Genomic DNA, 14,374 nt, shown 5'->3' on the forward strand with positions numbered 1-14,374 from the left:
TCTTACCCTGTAAGCCACGTCATTTCTGTTTTAAGATGAGCAAGTTTGAGGTTAAGCTTTGACCTAAAACCAGTCATGGACAGCTTGTTTACTTATATTCATCAGTCTAAAAACCAAAGCAAAACAAATAAATTGGTTTAGGAGAGGGAGAGATAAAATTTTACTGCAAAAATTTAAAAATATATTTTTGTGGCTTTAAGTTGGTGGTTCAAACATACTTAATTCGTCCTTCAAAAAACTCAGTGGTGGTGTTAGATGAGGCACAGGTATAATTATACATTAGTGTCCAGATTTTAGAAAATGTGCCACGGGTTAGGAAACGTACTAGGAAGTTAGGAAAGAGTTATGGCAGCAGTTAGCTGCAGAATTCTGATGAAAACCAATTGTTCTCTATTCACAAGACTGAGTCTTTTGGCTGAAGCAGTAGTCATCAAATGCTGGTCAGCTGACACCTGCATCAGAGTCACCTGAGAGCCTCTAAGGATCAGAGTTCTATAGCTAACCCCCTAAAGATTTCAATTCAGAATACCGCTGTAGGGCCTAGAAATCTATACTTTGAAAACTTTCCAAATAATTCTAATGGCTGAATTTAGGAAGCAGTAGATAAAAACTTACGTTGTTCTGTTTATGAAGTCTTGCAGTAGAAGACGTGGTATTGTGTCAAATATAGATCAGGGACCTTCAGCCTTTAACAAGAAACAGACGAATAGGTCAGTGCCAAGAAGGTTTCAATGAACAGTCAAAACACAAAGGGATGACTTCATTGGGTAAGAGAATTGACTGAGCTCTTAATAATCTTCCCTCATGCAAAGAAACATACAATCTAAGTAAAAACATGCCTTTCTTGTACAAAAGAACCTCACAGGACTAGTTTATAGCCCACTGGCCCCTCTATCCCAGCTCCTTACCAGGATTCCTATCCTTTGTTGTATTGAAATTCTGAAACTATAGTCATTATATATCCTACTATTTCACTTCATTGTAAATGAGCTTAGAAGAATATCAACAATTGGAAAAATTAGCAAGATAAGGAAGACTATACTCAGAATCTGTTTAATATATACTTGAAAAAGATTGTATATTATCTAATTGTTAGGTGCATTACATTCATAAGATAAAGTTCATTAATTGGATTTCTTAAGTTTCTGTAACTTTAATAATTCTTTTTCTGTTAAATCCATTGTTTCTGAGAAATGTTCAAAACCTCTCATTTTTGGCCAGGTGAAGTGGCTCACGCCTATATTCCCAGCATTTTGGGAGGCTGAGGCAGGTGGATCACTTGAGGTCAGGAGTTCGTGACCAGCCTGGCCAACATGGTGAAACCCCATCTCGACTAAAAATACAAAAATTAGCCGGGCATGGTGGTGGGTACCTGTAATCCCAGCTACTAGGGAGGCTGAGGCATGAGAGTCACTTAAACCTGGGAGGTGGAGGTTGCAGTGAGCCAAGATCACACCACTGCACTCCAGGCTGGGTGACAGAGTGAGACTCCATCAAAAAAAAAAAAAAAAAAAAAAAATCCATCATTTTTAGGAAGACTTGTCCATTTTTTTCTTGCAATAATCAATCTTTGTCTCTGGCAATATTTTGGTCAATATTAGTATTCCTTAGTAACTGCCTGGCATGTCTTTTATTTATTTATCTACTTTTGGTTTTTATCATGTAGGTATGTATTTTATAAGTGATATATGTCCAAATTTATCAAAACCTAATTTTACAATTATTTCCTTTAACTGGTAGATTTAATTCATTCATGTTCAATACCATTACTGTTACATTCGATTATTTTAATCTTATTTTGCGTCATGTATTTTCTTTGTTTTTTTTTTCCTTTCCTGCCCTTTACTAAATTGATCAAGTTTTCTCTGTCATAATTTTTCTCCTCTATTAGCTTTTTTTTTTTTTTTTTTTGAGACAGAGTCTCACTTTGCCATCCAGGCTGGAGTGCAGTGGCATGATCTCTACTCACTGCAACCTCTGGCTCCAGAGTTCAAGCAATTCTCATGTCTCATTCTCCCAAGTAGCTGGGATTCCAGGCATATGCCACCATGCCTGGCTAATTTTTTGTGCTTTTAGTAGAGACAGGGTTTTGCCATGTTGCCCAGGCTGGTCTCAAACTCCTGAGCTCAGGCAATCCATCCGCGTTGGCCTCCCAAAGTGCTAGTAAGCGTGAGCCACAGCTCCCAGCTATTAGCTTTTAATTATACATTCCATTTCTGTTCTTTTAGTGGTTACATGTATTCTTAAGAAAGTCTAAGTTTAATTACTCTTCCTTTGTCCTAGAACTGACAAAGTTTGGTTGCTTTTTTTTTTTTTTTTTAAAGAAAGAAAATCACATATCACCGGAAGGATAAATTGCGCTTGCTCCTCAATTTTCTAATAATTGAGATCCAGAGAAAATAATACTTTAGAATTGAGTCCATTATGGACTCTAGTCCTTTGTTTTGTGGTGGGTGGTGAAGAAGAGAATGGGAGGTGCTTTAGGGGCTGTCTGAGGGAAAGGAGGTAGGCACTAGGAGCTCAAAGTTTCAGTAAATCTGCTTAGGGGCTGTACAAAGAGTATAGTTATTACTCTCTACATCTCTTTGGTTGGATTATTTTCTCCCCCTCTTGTGCCAGGATAGGAAAAACTGAGAAGGCACAAGTAACTCCCCACAGACTCCCATATGTTTATTAAAACTCCTGTGATTACCAGGACATGAGGAAGGTCCCATGTGAGCAGATGCAGCAGGCAAAGTCTGATTTCTCTGAGGCATGAGCATAGTGTTTTCTTGGGAAGCTTGACTACTCTTCACCAAGTCTCACGTAGGCTCTCCTACCCTATTGAATAACTGCATTTGTTGCTCACTTTCCAAATTCATGTTGTTTTTAGGTCCTCTGTTTCCTGGTTCTCTTCTAGATCCTCATTAGATTCTTGCTCAATTTTCTCTTCTGGCTGTTCCTGCCCTGCAGATGGGCCCATCAGCCTGTCCAACCCCAGGGACATGAGTTTGTTGATATCTCTGCTATTTCTACAGCAACAAATCCCAAACAGAGCCCAGATAATCTCTGGCCAGGCACTCTGCTCTCCATGGAGCACTGACCTCTGGGAGCTGGCAGTTCTGTGTGTTCAAGACAGTAATGAAGAAAGAGTCAGAATTGGGATGTGGGACAGGATTCAGAGTTATCGTATATACTTACTCAATGGTTTATTAGTATGCCTTCAATTGCAAGAGACAAAAAACCTGACTAACTGGCATAAGCAAAAAGATATTTATTGATTCATGTCCTCAGAAGTCCTAAACAGAGCTATTTTTAAGTTATACTAATCTAGTGGCTTGAAATACGTGAAAACTAGTGTTTTCTTCCTCCCTTTCCAGTTCCAACTCTTCTGTATCACTTTATTTTGGAAGAACCTTGCCTTATGGTCCTGAGAAAGCTGCCAACAGCTCCCTGAGCTCTATCTTTATTATTTGTGCCCACAGGGAAAAAAAGATTATCCTTGACTCAGCATTCCAAAGAAAAGTTCGAGGGTAGTTGAGGTTGTCTGCCCAGGACTGAGGCAATCACTGGGAGCGAGGGGATGAAATGCTGTAATTGGTTTAGTCTACCAGGTGATGCGCCCCTGGGGCAGAAGTACAGTCAAGTTCCATAGATTCCGTAAATCCCCAAATCCCAAGAATCAGTGGATGCTAGAAAGGAAAATATTGGTGCTGGCAAAGGTAGCAAAATGTCCACTATGCCTAAATGTGCTTATCCTCTCTTAGAAACTGTGGGGTCCAACAATTCATCTCCTCTTTATTTCTGATTTTTTTTTTTAACCATAAGCATACTCTTTTGTGGTTTCTGTGAAAAAAAGCTGTCTTGTCAGTCAATGCTTCTTCTCTCTGGCTGCCTCCTACAACTACTTTTCCAGAAAAATGAGTTATGTCAGAAATAACATGGCATTCCATTAAATGTGTATTCTTTTCTTATTATCTGGGAGACATTGCTTTGATCAAAGAGTCTTAATGGGCAAATATGTATGTGCATAAAAGACACTGTCTGTGATTTAGAAACTGCAAGATGCCTTCTTTGTTTTATTTGGAATATTTCTCTGTTTTATGGAAAAGAGTGTCTTAGTCTATTTTGGCTGCTATAAAAAAAATACCAAAACTGTGTGGCTTATCAACAACATAAGTATATTTCTCACAGTTCTGCAGGCAGGAAAATCTAAGATCAAGGAGCTGGTAAATTCGGTGTCTGGTGAGGGCCCACTTTCTGGCTCACAGACTGTGCCTTCTTGCTGCGTCTTCACACGGCGGGTGGGAGGGAAGAAGGAGCTCCCTGGGGCCTTTTTTAAAGGGCATTCATCCCATTCTGCCATTATGACCAAATCACCCCCCAAAGGCCCCACCTCCTATTACCATTACCCTGAAAGCTATCACTTCAACTTTTGAATTTTCAGAGAACATAAATATTCACACCATAGTAAGTTGTTTTATTCTTATTAGGACCTTGGGCATGCTTAATAATGAATTTTGATATAAAATAATAAGTATCAAATAAGCTAATAGTTTGTGCTTCTCAACTGCAGGTTTACAGTTTCTGGAGTGTAGGATAGTTTAGGAAATAATAACCATGAGCCTTCCTTCTCACTCTGTAGTTGTGCTATCTTCATGTAAAATAGTATATCTCTACCAAAAGAGAGACAGAGAGAAAGAGAGAAACTTTTGACTCACTTCTATATAATTCTTGTATTCTCAAAAGAGAGAGCCACATACTTAGCTCACAACAAACAGGTAAGTCTTGTTCAAGAATAAGTTCAAAGAAAATCACATAAAATTTAGTTACAGCAAGACAGAATGCTATCACTAGAGCAAAACACTTGCCAATCTCTACCTTACTTCCACATGGCACACATAGTAGGAACACAGTGAACCAGAACCCTTATTTCAGAAAGCAGCTTCCAGCCAGATGACCATCACACACCATGGTACCAATCCCAGAGGCATAAATGTGTAATGTGTAAGGTGGACACAAAGTCAAAGAAAACACTAAAGCACCATAGACTAGGCAGTGGGTCCTCAATAAATCTGAGAGCCCGTTTTCTCTATCCATTTATTTCCAACATGAGTGTCAAAATTCAGTTAAGAGGAAAGCATGACAATGTGAATGAAGAGAAAGGAACAGGATGAAAACCCTGGCAAAGAGTCCTTGGCTTGAATTTACCCATGACTGGAATGGTTACAATTTCTAAGCACACTCGTGTCTCAGCAGAGGCTGCCAAAGGTGAGCCCAGCCCCACAAGTGCTTGTGACACAATTTCTGCCCTGTGCACGGCTCTGGGCCGGTCCCCCCAACCTCTATAAATCCTGCATCCATGTCATCACTGCTGCTCCAGCTTCCTGCTGCTCCAGCTTCCTGCTGGAGAAAGCCCTGGTGACCCAGGAACTCCTCAGCTTTCTGTCCTTGCCATGACTTTGATTGCTGCCCAGTCTTTGGCTTGGCCCAGGCTCAAGAGTTAACAGTTCTTTGGACAGTCTTGGGCCAAAGCCTCAGCTGGAGAGGAAATGTTGGGCTTCATCTTTTGTCACAGATAAGATTTAATGAGTCCAAAGGATGTGTGATTAAAGGAAGTTCACAGGAAGTTGGGCTGAAGCTTTTCTGATGATTGTTTAAAAGGCATTGACCTAGACATTCAAGTAAAAAAAAAAAAAAAAATTGAGCACATTAAAAAAAAGTCAAAGATTTCGTTCAAAAGTTATAAAGGCAAATCCATTAGGTTTGAGGCTGGAGGAATAGAGAAACAAAAAGAGGAAAGGTTTAAATGGGAATAAAAAATAGTTATTCATAGTTAATTACCACAGACCAGGATTTATCAACCAGCCTCTAAGAAGCTAACAATAGTAGTTAGGTAATTATTTTACATAGTGAGGCCTCTAGCCAAAGGTAATAAATTCCTTTTTTAAAAAGCAGTGTGCCTTCTTTTCATCTGGGAGGAGATATGATGAGAGGTGAAATTTAGACTGAGGGAAATAAATGGCTAAAAGAGAATTAGTCCCTTAAATAAACAAATGCATGAATATACCCTTGCAGGGATTTGAAATCTTAAGAGTCAGAAAGTTAGACGGTCTAATCCATGGATATTTTTTTCATAGATGCATCACGTAAGTATCTGAGAACTAAAGATAATTTGATATTTGTCTTCAAATGGCTGTGCTGCTGCCAGCAACATCAAAGGCCATCATTCTAAGTATGACATCTAGTGAGTACAGACTTGGTTCTCTCCAGAGTGTTGTCATAAGCATGGTGTGGTGGGAGAAAGAGTCAATTTAGAATCAAGAAACCTTGGATCTGAGATTGGAGCTGATACTTAGGAGTTGTAAGTCCCTGTAAAAGTCACTTTTCTTGCCTGGAAATTGTTTTTTCCCACTTCTCAAATAAAGGATTTGAATTAGACATTCTTTAAGAAATATTCTTGCTCTAAAATTTAATAACTCTCTAAGACATTAAACCACAGTTGATAGTTGACGTTGCAGTTTCATTTAGTTAGTTAGATGACCTAGTCATATTATCTATCTTGAAGGTAATTCCTTAGACATTTATGTCTAAGCATGTGTTAGACATATTATATGCATTTTAAGAGAAATGTAATTGTTGACATTCTCTAAGGTAAGCTTTATGACTCTGCCTTAATTCAGGCTTCTTATAACAATTATACCATAAACTGAGTGGCTTAAACAACAGAAATCTAATTCACATAGTACTGGAGCCTGGGAAGTCTAAGATGAAGGTGCTGACAGATGTGGTGTCTGGTGAGGGTCTGCCTCCTGGTTCACAGATCACTATCTTCTCCTTGTATCCTCTCATAGTGGGAAGCAGAGAGAAAGAAAAAGTAAGCTATCTTGTATCTTGTTATAAGAGAACTAATCCCATTCATGAGAGCTCTACCCTCATAACCTAATCACCTCCCAGAGGCCCCACCTCCTAATACCATCACATTAGGGGCTAGGGTTTCAACATATGAATTTGAGATTAACACATTCAATTCATAGCAGAATCACATTTTCTAGATGAGGTGTTTAAGGCTAAGGTAGCTGGCCTAAGGTCACAGTTCTGATAAATGGGAAAGTTGAAAGGGATCAAGGACCTCCGTTACACCATAAATGTTTCTGTCAGCCTAAAGGGAACTGCCCTTCATTCTTTTGAGATATGAAATACCATTCTAACAATTCAATCATTTCTTCAGCAGTGAATATATTCTTTTGCTTGGAAATGCAATTTTTGTTCTCTTATGGATTGATTGCTTGATGTAAATCAGTTTGCACAAAAGTAAAAAAGAATCTTATGATGAAATTAACTGACACCTGGAATTTGATTCTACTTTTCTTACTTCAGCCAACCCTACATTTGAAAAACGTGTCTCTTGAAGTAAGAATACTGTTACTAGGTGCCTTGTGCAAACTTTCTGGCTACCTTTAATTGAATTGCAACTATCTTAGTTCTCACTTGTTGGGAGAAGAAGGGAAAGAACAGAGTATTTATTAGGGAAAGAGCTTCACTTTTTAAAAGCAGAGCCACGGTAGAAGATCTGTGTGACCTCCAGTTAGGAAAACCTAATCTATTAATGAGTCATCAATAGGTTTGTTTTCATTTATTGTCCCCTTCTCTCTACCCTCCTCAAAAGATGCAAAAAGGACATATATGTTGACTTTTCAAAAAGAATTTCAGGAAAATATATAAACCTAGCGAAATAATTCCACCTTCCAGGAAAGACAGGGAAACAAAGGGGGAAAAAAAAATCTCAAATTTTGATCATTCCACTTTGATTTGCATATGTATGATAACTGAATTTAATCCTTTGCTGGCTGTTATAAGGGAAAAAACACAAACAAAAAATAAGCATTATTATTAAAGTAACATTTCCCAATATTAAAAAATAACTGCATTGGAAAAGTCCTCAATTCATTGGACAAGATACATTTTAGCTTAAGAGGAACTACAGCTTTAGAAATATAAATCAGTGTCACCTATATGTGGGTGAAAATTAAACGGATAAGCATATACTGAGAGGAAGGCATGGTATCTATTGTCATGCAAATCATTTTCATTGTGCTAGTAGCTCAGTATCGTCCAGGATTTAGGATCGCACAGTATGAGCAGCAAAGCTGCTAACACAAAAGTCCTATTCCTGGCTCAGAGTCACGAGTTTTATTCAGTTAGTTTCCTCATCTGTGGGATACAATGGTCACCCAGGCTCTGGGCTACAGAGAAGCCTCATTAGATTGTCCCCACCTATGGGCACTGGCATACTGACTAGAAGGCATCATACAAACAGAGATTATTTTATAATTAGGATAAATCCTTGGATGAAAGGGATGGGTTTGCAAATCATGTTTCACGAAGAATGAAACTATGGCTGATATTTGAAAAGACCTGCCTTTGTTAAAGACCATATTCTGAGTTCAAAAGCAACACTCACCAGAAGAGCTCTCCCTCCAGCCCACTTGGCTACAGTTGTCTTCTACAGTTCAATACATGACCCAAGGGATGTTTCTTGTGGGGGTGCCTGGGGCTCTTTGCACATTTGCACATTGACTGGACCTGAGAAGCACACACTCTCAGGCTCTTTCAGGGCTTCCCTGCAGGTAAAAAAACAACTGGTTTTCTAGGGAGGCTCCAGGAAACCTTTCACAGTCCTATGCCAGGAACCCTTTGGAAATGGCACGTCAGCAGCATCTGCCCTATGGAAGTTATCCCAGATATCCTGAGGGAGCAGCTCTGTGGTTAACAAAAGAGCTTATAGTGTAAAACTAGATTTCCACACCTTAGAATTGAAAACTTAATAAAACCACACATATGTGCACTGCTCAGGGTTTATTTATTTGTTTACTTATGTAAAATGCACTTCTGTTTTTTCCCATGCTTTTTGCCTTCTTGGTTCTGTTCTTGTGGTTTTAAAACATGTTGTTTCCACTAAATAAGACTATAGAGGAGGGATGCTGATTTATGTGAACTAAGTTTTCAACATCTTTTGGGGGGAAAACACGGGTATGTGTATGCTACACTGCATAGCCACTCAGAATATTACTTTTTCTCCCTTTCTCTGTGAGTCCTGCGTGTGTGTGACAACATTTTAGCAATGTCTTCAGAGGAAATGAATTCCCCATCAATCAGGGTGTTCAAGCATTAACAAGTTGTCTACTTCATTGTAGACACGTTTCCGAGGGAAATTTCTTAGCAAATGAATAGCTCATTCACACATATGTCCAAAGTACTCTTTAATGCTTCATATGTATTCAGCACAAGTTTACATTATAGAGGTTGGCGACTAAATTAGTTGACACATAAGAATTTCATTTTCTAGAATATGCTCTGCCTTTGTCCCTGTGTCGTCTGTAATTCTCCATCATCATATAACACAGATATTTAATGAAATAGAAATCACATACTCATTAATGAAAACAATGAGCATGAATTCCATTATAGTTATGATTAGTACTGAATTTGTCAAGTCACAAAATACACTAAGTTTATGATTAACAACACAATTTATATTATACAAATAAATTCATATTTTCAATAGTCCTTTTATTATTTTTGAAATTTGGATAAGCAGCTTATGAGATCTTATTAGTTCATAATATTTTTGGTGTCAACTCTACCATTTTCTGCTTCCTCCGACTTCTAAGGCATGCGTTATCAGTGTTATTCTTAAATTCCCAGTTGCCTGTTATGAGATAATATTGTCTGTAAATAGATTGAACTGGGCTCAAGTAACCTGCACCGTGTCCCAATATGCAGAAAACAAAGGAATCGACTGTGTCAGTGCTGCCAACCCCTGAAGAGGAGCTGGACTTCCCTTGCCTCCTGTCTGAGGTGTGATGCTGAGCAGGGCCAGCTGAGCAGGCCTAGAGCCAATGCAGTCACACAAGGCCCTGTATTCAGATGGGGCTCACCCTTAGCATAATGTCCTGCTATCACAGTCCTGAAATTCTTAATAATTTTATTTTTGAACTTGTGTTTTGTCTACTGTTAATGTGGATGAGTTTCCCTTAAAAGAGTAAGAGGAAATAGTTTGGAGATTTTGAAAAGAGATGAAATTATCTTCTTAAAATTTGGGTTGGAGTGAGAGTCACTGGGAACTGAACAAAGCCCTAGAGTAGAATGGCCTGTTTACCTGGGATTTGTGAGCATAAATTTGTCATCATGTCTTTGCATTTTTCTCTAGCCACGTTCATCCACATAGGAATAAGTGGGGAGCAGTTGAAGAGTTAAATTTGAGCAAGGTTGAAACTTTTATAGGCAAATACAACAAAGAGAGCTAGGAGCACATGATAGTCTGTGACATCTAAGATGAGTAAAAACAAAAGTGATTTGACCTTAGGAGAGCAGCCAATAATGAATACATGGATTGAGGCCCCAATGCGCTTGAAGAATTATTTTCATTGGTGAACCAGAATAAGTTGAAAGACAAGAGAAACTGGTAGTGAGTGGCAGGGATGGGGGTCAAAAGCACAGTTATTGGTAATTACAAGGTCTGAGATTTCAGCTCATGAATACTGGAGTGCTGGGATGGAGTATGGAAACACAATGCATGTGAAGTGGTTCAGACACAGGGCCCACGGTGCTGAGGGATGCATTTTTGTGAAATTCCTCAAAGTAGTGAAGTAGTAACAGAAGTATTCGGGGAGAGAAAGGAGGCAAACGAAAATCTCACATGAGGGTAACCAGCAGAAACAGTGGGTGCTCTCACCCGATGCTGCCTGCTTGGAGTGGTGGGGAGTCACCACTCCAAGACCACATGTCGGCAGGGGTCAGAAATGCCCTCCATGAGGAAAAGTGAAAGGGATTTCTGAATATGGTGAAGATGGAGGGTGGGGGTAAGTGTTTGCTCTTTATTAAGGAGTGAGAATGTAATGAAAAGGGAAGAAAAATCAAGGCATTTAAAAATCATTAAAATGTCCTCACTCGGTCATGCAGACTAATTCCCTCAAAGATGAAGTCTGTCACAGTTCCAGTCAGGAAATTAATGGACACTTCAGGTAAGCTTTGCCTGCTCAGCCTTCCCTGCTCAGCATTATACCTCAGATAGGAGGCAAGGGAAGTCCAGCTCCTCTTCAGGGGTTGGCAGCACTGATGCAGTCAATTCCTTTGTTTTCTGCGTATTGGGACACAGTGCAGGTTACCTGAGCCCAGTTCAATGTATTTATAGGTAATATTATCTCGTTGTAACAAACAGACAACTGTGAATTTAAGATAACACTGATAATGCATGCCTAGGACACCAAAAACATGGAGGACTCCAAAAGCACTAGCCTTGCTGCTTTTCTCCATGTTGTATTGAATTGCACATCATCAGGTTGAGAGATCACAGGGATCAGCAGTAAGATCACTTTAAGCGCAATAGTTTTGATCTGGTCACATCATCTTAGCCTAAATGTGGAAGAGAAAAAGTGTTACACTGTGTTCATCTAGCAAACAAATATTGTTTGATCTCTATGTGAAAAGCACTGTGCTAAGTGATGGGGAACAGGGAAATAGACTAAATGCTATTCCTACCCCAATGACTTGATAGAGTCTGGACAGGAAAATAGTGTCATGGCAATTGTCACCAGTTTATCTCATGGAGTTGAGTAATCTGGCCCCTTTGATGGGGAAGCCAAATTCTATAGCAGTAGTAAAGTTGGGCTTCACTTGCATCTCAAAGTGGCAGAAAGGGCCCCAGTCTCAGGAGTCTGGTCAGGTTGAACCTAGGTCCCAGATGCCTGGGGAGTCTAAGGCAACCATGGTTGTTAGGACACGAGACAGTGGTGCCATCAGATAGAACTCCCCACTGGAGCAGCAGCCATGATTTAGAGTAGTTGGAAGAGAGGGAGCCTGGGGACTCACAAAGAGTGGACTCCACAGAGAGCTGCTTCTTGTTTCTTAACACCACCGTTTCCAAATTCATGTAAGAATTTAATGTTTTTATAATTTATACATGAAGTTACATCCCCAAGCTGTATTTACATGCATTCATTTCCCTATGTCTGTCTTCAGGACTGATATTCAAACTGAAGCATTAGGCAAGAATCTGCATCCTTTGCTAAGGTAGTCACAAGAAGCACATGTGCCCAGTTATTCTGGATCACTGGCCACATTACTGAGATCATCTGTATTTTGTAGCTAAAGTGTTTACTTATCTATAATGGATGTCCATTTTTATCATATGGCATAAAACAGAACTCAACGAGCCATAACATTGCAAAGTTTGCAATACTGAACTATTGCAAGGTTTGCATATTATTTTTAACTACCTTCTCTAATAAAATCTCATAATTAACTTGAGTGCTTAGGAATAGGATGTTTTAAGCTTTTAAAAGTTATTTATGGTTCATTAGAAGTGCTTTTTTTCCCTCTTCCAACTTTGCTACTAACTGAAATTGGTCATAATTCTAGATGCTGTTCTCATTGTAGAATCATGGATTTAGGGCTAGAAAAGTCCCGAGAAATAATGATGCTGGATTAAGAGACTTATAAAAATCTCACAGCTAGTTAGTGGCAAGATAGACTTAAAAATATAAGATGATGGCCGGGCGCGGTGGCTCAAGCCTGTAATCCCAGCACTTTGGGAGGCCGAGACGGGCGGATCACGAGGTCAGGAGATCGAGACCATCCTGGGTAACACAGTGAAACCCCGTCTCTACTAAAAATACAAAAACTTAGCCGGGCGAGGTGGCAGGCGCCTGTAGTCCCAGCTACTCGGGAGGCTGAGGCAGGAGAATGGTGTGAACCCAGGAGGCGGAGCTTGCAGTGAGCTGAGATCCGGCCACTGCACTCCAGCCTGGGTGACAGAGCGAGACTCCGTCTCAAAAAAAAAAAAAAAAAAAAAAAAAAAAAAAAAAAAAAAAAAAAAAAAAAAAAATATAAGATGATGTAACAAGAGCCCAAGAATTCCCTGTAAATTTTTTTTTCACTAAGTCTTTTATATGAGTGCCCTTATACAAATTACCCTTTCACTAAAAATTAAATAAAGAAACATATTTCAGAATATTTGGGAGCTCTGGTTGGTCATAGAAAATGATAATTCTCCTTGAATTGATATTTGAAGGTATTTTTCTGTTTAAATTATTATTTTTAATTTTAGCCAGTGTCACTATTTAAGAAAAAAAAAATACCTGAAAGCAAAATTAGTTTTGACAGAGAGCAGAAAATCAAGGTTGCTTTGAGTTACACATGAACTTCTTGATATTTTTATCAATTCAAATAATGGTTCTACACCTCTCTTTAGCTGACTTTTACAAGGTCATTGTGTATAGATGAGTCATCATGCTGCTACTGGCTAATGATTTTAGGAATAAGCCATACGGAGGTTTGAAAGAGCCTTGTTCTTCACTGTGACAGTTATGCAAGTGGAAAGTATAGCCTTGGATCCAAAGAAAGGAATAGCAAGAGCCAGGGCATTTCAGCAACTGAACAGAATATTTACCTCCAGAAAATGAACCTGTTTATCTCTATTAGCTATACAGTTTTGCCTTGGTTTTATTTATTTGCTTCCTGGTAAAGAGATTTGCCAAAATAATCATAATTAATATGAATATGCCCCCAGCTACCAGCACTTTGGCTGTTTCGCCAATTTCAACCCTAATGGGGCAGATGTCAAATTTAAATACCAATCCCTATAGTACTTGGCTTTGGAAGTAGGAGTTTATTATTCAAGACTAAAATTCAATTTCAGACTGGGGTACTCTTGGATGACAGTTTATTTTGTTACTCAGTATATCTCTGGATAATTAATTTTGTTATTTAGTTTGTTTGGGATTACTCCATACTAGAAACCACACACATCATATTTTTATTATTGCATTCATCATTTTTTGGCCGTTGAAAAGAACTGGATGCTTCAACGTAAGAACAAAAGAGAACAGTTTTGTTCTCAGCAAACAATGTATTAAGAATTTTAAAACTGCTGCTTTTCCTTAAATTCTTTTTTTGTCAATTTCTTAAACAATGAACCATAATGAAACTTTATGAGTTTTTCTCCTGGCTTTTCATATGTATGTAATAGAGTCACATGCCATTGTCATTGTGTAATGATTTCCAAGTTTCTACCAAGTTCTAATAAATAGCACTAATGAGATTTTCTCACATTCTTTGTGTGCTCAGAAAGCATACGTCTTATTTGTTGCATCAGCGCTATGAGGTAGCTAAGACAGAATCTTGTTACCCCTGCCTTACCGCTGATAAAATGAAAGCTCAAGACTCATATGATTTGATCTATATCCCATAACTAGTTTATACATCTTTAGAATTAAACTTTATGAAATTTAAATGGTTCATTGCTGTACGTGAACAGGAGATTTTGACCTGTCTATAAGACCCTATTTATACAAAACAAATAAACCAAGTTAGAGCTTCATTCTATCTTTAT

General features: G+C 38.7%; 1 long non-coding RNA gene across 6 annotated transcripts in view; it reads right to left on the reverse strand.

Annotated features, from left to right (window-relative positions):
* The window catches only part of LOC105499417 (uncharacterized), a 28,050-nt gene that overhangs the window by 12,205 nt on the left and 1,471 nt on the right, over window positions 1-14,374 (reverse strand). For 2 of the 6 annotated variants that reach the window (XR_011624982.1, XR_011624984.1), the window contains exon 2: window positions 616-686. This is a non-coding gene — a long non-coding RNA (uncharacterized lncRNA). The other 4 variants (XR_011624983.1, XR_011624981.1, XR_011624986.1 and 1 more) reach the window with 4 other exon arrangements.

This window comes from Macaca nemestrina, chromosome 6 (genome assembly GCF_043159975.1).
Source record: "Macaca nemestrina isolate mMacNem1 chromosome 6, mMacNem.hap1, whole genome shotgun sequence".
Taxonomy (NCBI): Eukaryota; Metazoa; Chordata; class Mammalia; order Primates; family Cercopithecidae; genus Macaca; species Macaca nemestrina.